This window comes from Oratosquilla oratoria, chromosome 21 (assembly GCF_046742065.1).
Source record: "Oratosquilla oratoria isolate Oo_2021 chromosome 21, ASM4674206v1, whole genome shotgun sequence".
In the NCBI taxonomy this organism is placed as follows: domain Eukaryota; kingdom Metazoa; phylum Arthropoda; class Malacostraca; order Stomatopoda; family Squillidae; genus Oratosquilla; species Oratosquilla oratoria.
In genome coordinates, this window is record NC_134797.1 from 47,302,974 (window position 1) to 47,312,973 (window position 10,000).

General features: G+C 36.6%; 1 protein-coding gene across 8 annotated transcripts in view; it reads left to right on the forward strand.

The window, feature by feature from the left end:
* The window catches only part of LOC143036894 (adenylate cyclase type 2-like), a gene marked incomplete at its 3' end in the record, with an annotated part of 150,412 nt that overhangs the window by 74,515 nt on the left and 65,897 nt on the right, over positions 1-10,000 (forward strand). For 3 of the 8 annotated variants that reach the window (XM_076204830.1, XM_076204831.1, XM_076204825.1), the window contains 1 exon segment: positions 8,634-8,742. 8 annotated transcript variants of the gene reach the window in all.

Genomic DNA, 10,000 nt, shown 5'->3' on the forward strand with positions numbered 1-10,000 from the left:
TGTGTGTGTGTGTGTGTGTGTGTGTGTGTGTGTGTGTGTGTGTGTGTGTGTGTGTGTGTGTGTGTGTGTGTGTGTGTGTGTGTGTGTGTGTGTGTGTGTGTGTGCGCTCGCGCGCGCGGGTTATTACGTCCCACCCATATCCCGAGGTCACATTAATCATGAATATCAGGAACCATTCCTGATCCGCGTACTGTTACCAAAGTTATAAAATGCTTAGAGCCTGAAACCACTTTGTTAGATATTTCTTGCACATATTTGTCACACAAAAGGTTAGAGTTTCTTCACGCTTCCTTCAAAGTAGGAATGGAGTGACAAAACAGTTGTTTCGGGTAATCTAGTCATTGGTGTCATACACCAATGAGCTAATATACATTTAGCAGGGAAATGATGTTTATCTCATTTTTGAGAAGGTCTGGTGCTATGTTTCATATGTTACACATAAGAACTATTACAAGAAAAAATAATAAGATGCAGATACTCTGTCGAGCAGGGAAGGGAGAAGGCGAGAGGTAGGCGTGAACGGAGAATGGTTGTGAATGGTCGATGAATTGAGATGGTCCGAAGGTGTTTCTTCTCATCGTCTCTATTTATGCATGAAGGGAGGGTCGCCACGTAAATGAAGTGGTAGAAATAAACCAGTTTAGAGCGTCTGGCTTTGCTGCGAGTGTGACGTGTCTTACAATACTGTTTTTGACACGGGTGGTAGACGTGGACCTTTCACCTGCAAGGAGGTAACATGAAAGGGGAACGAATGGGTGAAGAAGTCTTTGTGGTATGTATATATGTGCACATAATATAGTTGCAGACAATGAGTTCGAGTTTCTATTTCTAGTGACGATTGCAAGAATCACAAGGCAGTATCACCTTCATTAAACAGGGATTACGTAGGTGATGCAGGTTTCTCATGGTTATAAGAGGGATAAGTGAAAGGGATAGGTCGGATGTGAACTGAAAGGGATATGATGAATATGTCAAAGAAAAAATTAAATAAACCCAGAGACCTCTATTCATCTAATAACGCTAGAATATTTTCTTTGTTAAACCTAAAGAACGACATTGTCAAGAAGGGATTAATGAAATAATCTGGTATGAGACTAAATGTGATATTCAAAGAACGTTTGCTGAGAGGGTAGAGGGTAGCGAGATGCCTAGCGGGTCAGACACATGTTATTTAATACGGGTGGCCATACCGGACGCGGGTGGCGGACAAGCTTGGAGGGAACCCGCTACCCGCGTCCGGTATGGCCACTCGTATTAGATAACATGTGTTTGTTCTTGCCTCTGATCCGCCAGGCACCCCGCTACACGTCTACCCTCCCAGCTAACCGCATGGAGTGTGGCTGCACCCTCACTTCCGAGTCTGATTCGCTGCTGAATAAAGTCGCCTTGTATTAGCCAGAACAAAGCCTGTGGAGGACGTCACCATACCGAAGAAGAAGAAGCGGGAGGAGGGGGAAAGGGCCAACAGGATATTGAGGGTAGGATTGATCTCCTCAACTCAATGTAGATGTTAATACATACGCCTAACAATTACCAACACAGCGTCTGGTGTAGTTACATCGACTGACACAGCATTTACAAACATAATTCGGCGTTTGGATTTTTTGCTCACCAGATCTCCGTTTAACCAACCTTTTCGATACAGTGAAGCACCTTTGTGGGTTTTGCTCCGCATTCTGATAAACGTCAGCTGATTCTATTCTGTTTGAGGGTAGCCTGCTGATCTTTATGGGTTAGAATGACTATATTGGATCTTTTTGAGGTTAGAATTACTAGATTAACTCTGTTAACCTAGCAGTGTGGTTTGCACGATTGACCTGGTTAGCGGAAGGGTGACTGCGAGACGGAATAAGAATATAAGAATGGAGGGTGAAAGAGAATATAAAACATACAACTGATTATCTTAGTTAACACCGTCACATCTCACTGACATCTGAAAAGAGAATGGATTAAATGTAACCCCTTTGATACGGGGGGGGGGGGGTAAGGGGGGATGCCCTGTATATAAATAAGAGGGTATGTCACTACGCCAGCTGGTTTTGAAATATTGTTACAACATCGAAAAATAACGTCACTACTTCAAATAAACAAATTGTGACAACAAGAGATCAAACTAAAACCAAATCGTCCAGGAATTAACATTTAATGACACCCCCACTGCCCACTGCAGTTACACAGTGCATATGAATCGACATAAGTTGTGCACTATGATACATTGTAGACATGCAGGGTTCTACACATCGCAAAAGCCGACAGACTTTTCTAAAGGGTTCCCATCCCTGGTGCAAGGCGTGCCTTGTGAGTAAATAAGAAACCTCCTTGAGGAAACTCACTGTCCCACTTCCGGTAATATCTGTGCCTTCGAGTTTGGCCAAAGAAGTCACCAAAGGAGTCGCCTTCAAAGAAACTATATCCTAAAACTGATGCCAAAACTATTATACCAAAAATGTAATGAGAGTGAAAGCATAATATAATCATTGTTGATACTGTTATTACTACTACTGTTGTTTTTATTGTCACTACAACTCTAATCCATTTACTAATCATCTTTCAGAGGATAAGTATATCAACTTCGTTACAGAAGGACTACCATAAGCATAAAAAAAAAAAAAAAAAAAAAAAAAACGGTGATTGCTGGTTACGAGTTGGGGTATGGAAAGGATTGATTATTGATTTTGTTTTATTACTTCCCAATTGCCAACTCTATACTTGATCGTAGCTATATACGGAAATCCCCTACAGAAACCGGTAAGAACATCTATATATGGAATGATATGAGGAAAAGCTTTTGGTAATAGATAGCGTTACATATGCGATCACTATAGATTAATTATTTACAAAAACAGAATATGCATGATACATAACAATTGCTGAAAAGGAATATTATTTATATATATATATGTGTGTGTGTGTGTGTGTGTGTGTGTGTGTGTGTGTGTGTGTGTGTGTGTGTGTGTGTGTGTGTGTGTGTGTGTGTGTGTGTGTGTGTGTGTGTGTGTGTGTGTTCGCGTGTGTACGTTTTCGTTTGTTGCGAGAAGTTTAGGAGTGACTTTAACAAATCCTGCCGTCCGGTGAGGAAGGGGTCAGTCAGATAATACACGTACAACGGAGGAACACAACGGAAGTGAATATAAGAGTCTCACGTCAGCCAAAATAACATTGCATTTCTATCATGTCGGCGATAAACGGTGCTTCTATCCTTGGGAACAGCATCACGTCAGAGAAAGTAAAGCCAGATGTCTGGAGGAAAACATTAAAGGAAGGTACCAGATAAGAGGTATAGTCGAACTGTTCATTACCCTTCTTTGAGTGGGGATTAGTTTCCAATTAAATTGTAACAGCATCCTAAGTAACTTTAGGCCGTAGAAATATCACTAAAGTCCCTGAAATATTAAACGTATGACTTTTTTCAACATACCAGGCATGATAACGATACGTGAGTTGTAATCATGTCATAAAACGTCCCAGACAAATGACAAGTCATTCATCAGTACCCCTAGATTGGGACACTTATCTTAATCTCATTTCTGTACGGACTGATAAAATTGTCGCACACTTCTTGTCATTACTAATGAAATATTATCAGATATAAAGTATCTTTTAGACCACAGATCGAGCAAAAACGTGTCGATGTTCAACTTAACGAAAATTATGATGGACAAGGAATGGGCTATCAGGGATAAAGGATAACAAGAAAGATTTTGAAATGAAAATCGAATGCAAATTTGAAGTTCGATGAGATAACGAGAACACTATCGACGTTATGAATATTCATCAAACATCATAAGTGAATCAGGAGAATAGGGAGCATAAAAACAAAAGAGAAAGCAAATTCTTCAAAGTAATAGATGATCGAATGAAAAGGACACTGCAGATGAAGAACAGGAGAGAATGGAATAAGAGAGTTGAACTCGACAAGTTTTTAAATAAAAGACAGAGATCAAAGAATAGAGAGAGAAACATGGATGAAATGGAAGAAACCATTCGGAAAGGTAAAAGTATAAAAGACGAGCGCAGGCTACCTCGCGGGAGGAGGCAAATTATATTTTTGAAAGATAGAAATGGAGAGACTATTAAATGCAGAGACACAATGGTAAAAAGAGTAGAATTTTACCAAGAGTTTTACTTGTCAAATACCATAGCTGAGTCAGCAAATTCATCTGTAGATGTTAGTAGTGTATCAAGAAGTTACGAAGGAAGAAGTAGTGTTTGCTCTAAAAAGTTTGAAACAAGGAAAAGCACCTGGGGAAGGTGACATAGGGATAGATCATCTGAAAAATGTAAAGAAAGAAGTTCATTGTAAATTAGTTCAATGACATATATTATGAATACGTAAGTAAAGCGATCCTAAATAGTGGGTCAATGCTATAATAATTTGACTTTTAACAGAAAGCTGACCAGAAAATCCTTGGTAATTACATTCCGATTATTTTGCTATTATATGTGTATGTTATTTTCCAAACAATCTTACCTTTAGGCTAAGAAAAGCTTTAGACGAAGATCAGGCAAGAGAACAAGCAGGATTGACAAACACCGAAATAAATATGTGCACAGTTCTGTCTAGTAGGGTCCCAAGAATGATTACTATTCAAGAACATTTACCAGGTGCAGCAGCCTATTCTCTTTCCTCAAAGGATTCCCCGCCCCAGCTGAATAAAATTACCCAGAGGCAGCAAGATCAAATTGACAAGTCAATAACAGTGAATGTGTGAAAGCCTTTCGATAGGCACTTAGATCGACAATGAGGCAGTAAAATCCGTTTATGGCCCTTATATGACGTCATATCGATAAGAAGATGACGTCATCGTTTATGAAGTATTTTTCCTCTTAAGAAAACAAAGCTACAGGAAGTTGTTGACTCCTAAGCGACATATATATATATATATATATATATATATATATATATATATATATATATATATAATTTTTTTTTTTTTTTTTTTAAGAAAGCACACACTGGACTTGTTATTTGGAGTTTATTCCTACATTTCGAACCCTGTCTGGGGTTCATCTTCAGGGTAATACAGAGTCAGCAATATGAAATCTAATAAATAAGGGCATACCTGGTGTACTGGTTAGGTAACCGCACTAACCGTTACCCTTCCGAAAAAATATATAAGGTAGAACACTCAGTACAGTGTGTGCTTTCTCCCCAAAAAATAGTTCCTGGACTCCAGCTCTTCACAAATATGTATATATATATATATATATTTTATATATATATATATTATATATATATTTTATATATGTATATATATATGTATATATGTATATATATGTATATATATATACAGTATATATATGTATATATATATATATAATGTATATATAATATAAATATTTATATATATATATATATTATATATATTATATATATATATACATATATATATATATTATATATACATATATATATATATACTGTATATATATATATATTTATATATATATATATATATATATATATACATATATTTCTCCAATCAAAGGGCTACTCACACTCGTAGTGGGTGTATCTCGCATGTTATTCATGGCTGCCTCCGGGCGATTTTATTCAGGTGAATACTCATTTCTTTCCAGTTTAAGGAATAGAGTACATCTCGAGTAACATATGAACAGCAAGAATACTTTTCTTCTTTTTTTTCTTCTTTTTTCTTTTTTTTACAATCAAGCAGTTTTACTCAAATTTTAAAGCCCCCGAGGTTAATGATGATAATAATGATGATAATAATAATGATAATAATAATAATAATAATAATGACAATAACAACAACAACAACAATAATTATGATAATAAAAACAATAATAATGATAATAATAGTAATAATAATGATAATAGTAATAGTAATAATAATAATAACAATAATAATGATAATGATAATGATACTAATAATAATAATAATAATAATAATAATAATAATAATAATAATAATAATAATAAAGATATCAGTAATAACAGTAATAATATTAATAATGATAAACATGCATACATACACACTGTACATATGTCAAAGGCATTTTCCCACTCACAAGGGAGGCAGCCAAAGCCAAAGGCATAAATCCAATCCCACCTATTTCAGTTCCACATCTTCCACTCCCATGCACCACCCCTCCCTCCCTCTTTTCTTGGTTCCTCCTGAATGATGGGTCATCCCTGCATCTCGCCCGTTGCCCTGGGTCAGAAGCAGTGTCGCAAGACACAACACATGTACATCAAGGCAGCTTCATTTAATCGGCGACCCCTCCCCTCTCCGTCCCCTCATGCAGAAAAGAGAAGACGGGGAGAAATCCCTTCGACCTGCGTCAAAATATCATTCACATATACTCCCTCACCCTTCCCATCATCCACTCACTCTTTTCTATGCATCACAGCAACATCCGTACACAACGATTTTCTACTCACCCCTATCTTTTGTCTTCTCCCTTCCTTCCTCAACAGACATTCCCTCTTTCCCAATGCCCCTTTTACACCATCCATCCATCTCATCCTCGGTCGCCCCTCATGTTCACTCCCTTCACCTCTGCCTTCCTCACCTCTTTTATTAATCTTTTTTCTCTTATTCTTTCCATGTCTCCAAACCATCCCAATACTCTTTCATCAATCCTAATTCCCAACTCCTGTTCCACCCTCGCTCTCCTCCTCACCTCCTCGTTCCTCACTCAATCCAGCCTAGTAACCCCTACCATATTTCCTAGGCATTTCATCTCAAACATATTTAAACTCTTTTTTTCCTCTCTTATGTTCCATGTTCTTGCCCGATACAGTGGTGTCGGTACAATCATTCCTTCATACAATCTCCTCTTAGCATCTATTCCCAAATGTCTATTTCTCAATACACCTTTTAATTCCCCAAGGCATTTACTTGTTTCCCTCAACCTACGTTCTACCTCCATCCTCACTCCTCCCTTTCCCGCCACATTCGCACTCAAGTATCTAAAACTGTCTCCCTTAATACTCACTTTCAATTTACAGCCATCCTTGTACATCTTATCACCTTACTTTTACCTACACTTATTTTCAACTTCCTTCTTTCACAGACCTTCCCAAGCTGTCACTAACTTCCTTGATCCCTCCTTTGATTCTGCTACAAGCGCAGTGTTGTCAGCAAACAACAACTTGCTTATCTCCCATTTTTCTCCATGTCTTTAACCACCTCCAATTCCCGGCCTAGTTCCCTTGCGTTTACCTCTTGCAGAACCCCATCCATGTATAATAATAATAATAATGATAATAATAATGATAATAATAATAATTATAATAATAATAATAATAATGATAATAATAATGATAGTAATAATAATAATAATAATAATAATAATAGTAATAATAATAATACTAATAATAATAATAATAATAATAATGATGATGATAATGATAGTAATAAAAATGATAATGATAATGATAGTAATAATAATAATTATAATAATAATAATAATAATAATAATAATAATAATAATAATAATAATAATAATAATAATAATAATAATAATAATAATAATAATAATAATAATAATAATAATAATGATAATGATAATACATACATACATACATATACCAAAGGCTTTTTCACCCTTACAAGGTAGGTAGCCAAAAAACAAAGGCATAAAAAACACTCCCACCCATTCCACCCATTCCATGCCCAACATACTAATAATAACAACAATAGTAATAATAATAATGATAATAATAATAATAATAATAATAATAGTAATAATAATTATAATAATAATAATGATAATAATAATAATGAATAATAATAATAATAATAATAATGATAATAATAATAATAATAATAATAATAATGATAATGATAATGATAATAATAATAATAATAATAATAACAATAATGATAATAATAATAAACACAATAATGATAATAATAATAAACACAATAATGATAATAATGGTAATGATGATAATAACAAAAACAATAACAATAATGATAATACTAGATAATGACGGTAATCTATGTATCTACATTCCAAGCGTTTCTTCCCCCTCACAAGAAAGGTAGCTAAGTCAAAAGCACTCACCCACTTTCATCTTAGCTCCTCGTGGATGACGGGTCATCCCTCTCTCCTGCCCACCGCCTGGGTCAGAAGCAATGCAGCAAGACACAGCACATCCACAGCAAGGCCGCTTCACATAACGGCGACCCGCTCCCTCTCTCCGTCCCCTCATGCGGAAAATAGAGAAGACGGGGAGAAATGCCTTCGGGTTGCGTCAAAATATTAACAGACAAGTACTCGCAGGAGAAGTGTCAAATGGCAAAGAATGGACAAAAGTCGACTTTAGAAGAAAAAAGTCTACGGTACTATCGCAGCAAAGGCTTAAACACTTTCACGGTCTGATCTGGGCTCAGTCTGATGTCGTAAGTAGCCCAAGGTTCCAAACGTGATTTGTCAATGTTTTCACTGTCGAGTCAACAGGCAGGGTCACATATCTTCTTCAGAAATTGACCACTTGAATAATCATTTTTCAATCGACAAATAGATTCTTGCAACAGACGTGTTAAAGAAATAACTAATGCACATGGATCACTAAAGTAGGATGTGAAACAGAGAAGAAGAAGAAGAAAAAAAAATGTTGGAACCGAGATAAGGTCCTTATCATCTGTAGCGACTAGCCGCTCTGCTTTGTCGTCAGTTGGCTATCGCTTCTCTCTGTGATCACAGTCGCTGTCGACATTAGTGTACTGAAGTCGTGTGTGCAATCTGAAACCACTAACTGAAACAAAATGCGTGTGTAATCGTTTTAAGTTTTTGATCTACTCGGTGACCTTCGAACTATCACTGTATATATAAGTTACATAAAGATAATTTTTTGATGACCATAAAAAAAAATATATATATATATATATTTCATGATGTGAATGTTTATGGTACTATTACGAAAGTTGAAAATATGTATAAAGTGAAGTATTCCTTTACATAGAAATATTTGAACGGTGATTCCACTGACCAACTCTGAAGTAGTGCTCACCAAGTTAAACTTCAGAGTTTCAGTAGAAAAATGAAGAAATGAACAACTACAAGCAGCCAAATTCTTTCGATTCAACATTATTTTGCATATATTCAAGTGCAATTAAGTTAGTGAACTTTTGGAATGTGAATGAGATTTATGTAATGTTTTCTTGGACGTGCTAAAAACACGCTTTCTTTACGTCTCTCTCTCTTTCTCTATCTTTTCTTTCTTGTCCTCCCCACTTCCATTCTATCCCTATAGACATAAAAAACCATTATCTGCGATCCTCAAATGCAATATATACATTTTTTCCTAACACACGCACGCTCATTGTCGAGGACTCGCTCTGTGTTTATACAAAGATATTTATGGACGCCTTTCTTCTTCGGACAGACAGAGCGAATAGACAGTCACTCCCACCCCGCCCCAGACCTCTGGGCAGCCGCCGCCCTATGGTACCCTCCAGGGAACAAACAGTGTATATCAATAGCTACCGAACAGCGGCCAGTCTTGGGTGCAGTGCCCAGCAACCCTTCCACACTCTCTTCCCGCTTCCTCCTCTCTTTAGCTTTGAAGGAGAAACCTGATAGCGTCATAGTAATTATTTAGATTTATTTTTTAAATGTTCATGCGTCAAAGTGTAATCACTAATTAAGAGATTGGGGATAATATGTTTACCTGTGTTTAGGGATGTGTGTATGTGTGTGTATGGGCGTGCGTGTGTGTATGCGTGCGTGTGTGTATGCGTGCGTGTATATGCATGTGTATGACTCACCATAGTCTTTGATCACGTGTTGGACTCATGATTGACAATTATTTCCCTTTCGGAAGAGAGCTCAGTGTGTGTGTGTGTGTGTGTACGTGTGTGTGTATATGTGTGTGTGTGTGTGTGTGTGTGTGTGTGTGTGTGTGTGTGTATGTGTGTGTGTGTGTGTATGTGTTTACCTAATTGCAGTAAACAGAAAAGGAACAATGATCGTGTGGTCTTGTCTCTTACTAAGTCACTATACCTATTTTCAAATTCATGCATAGTTT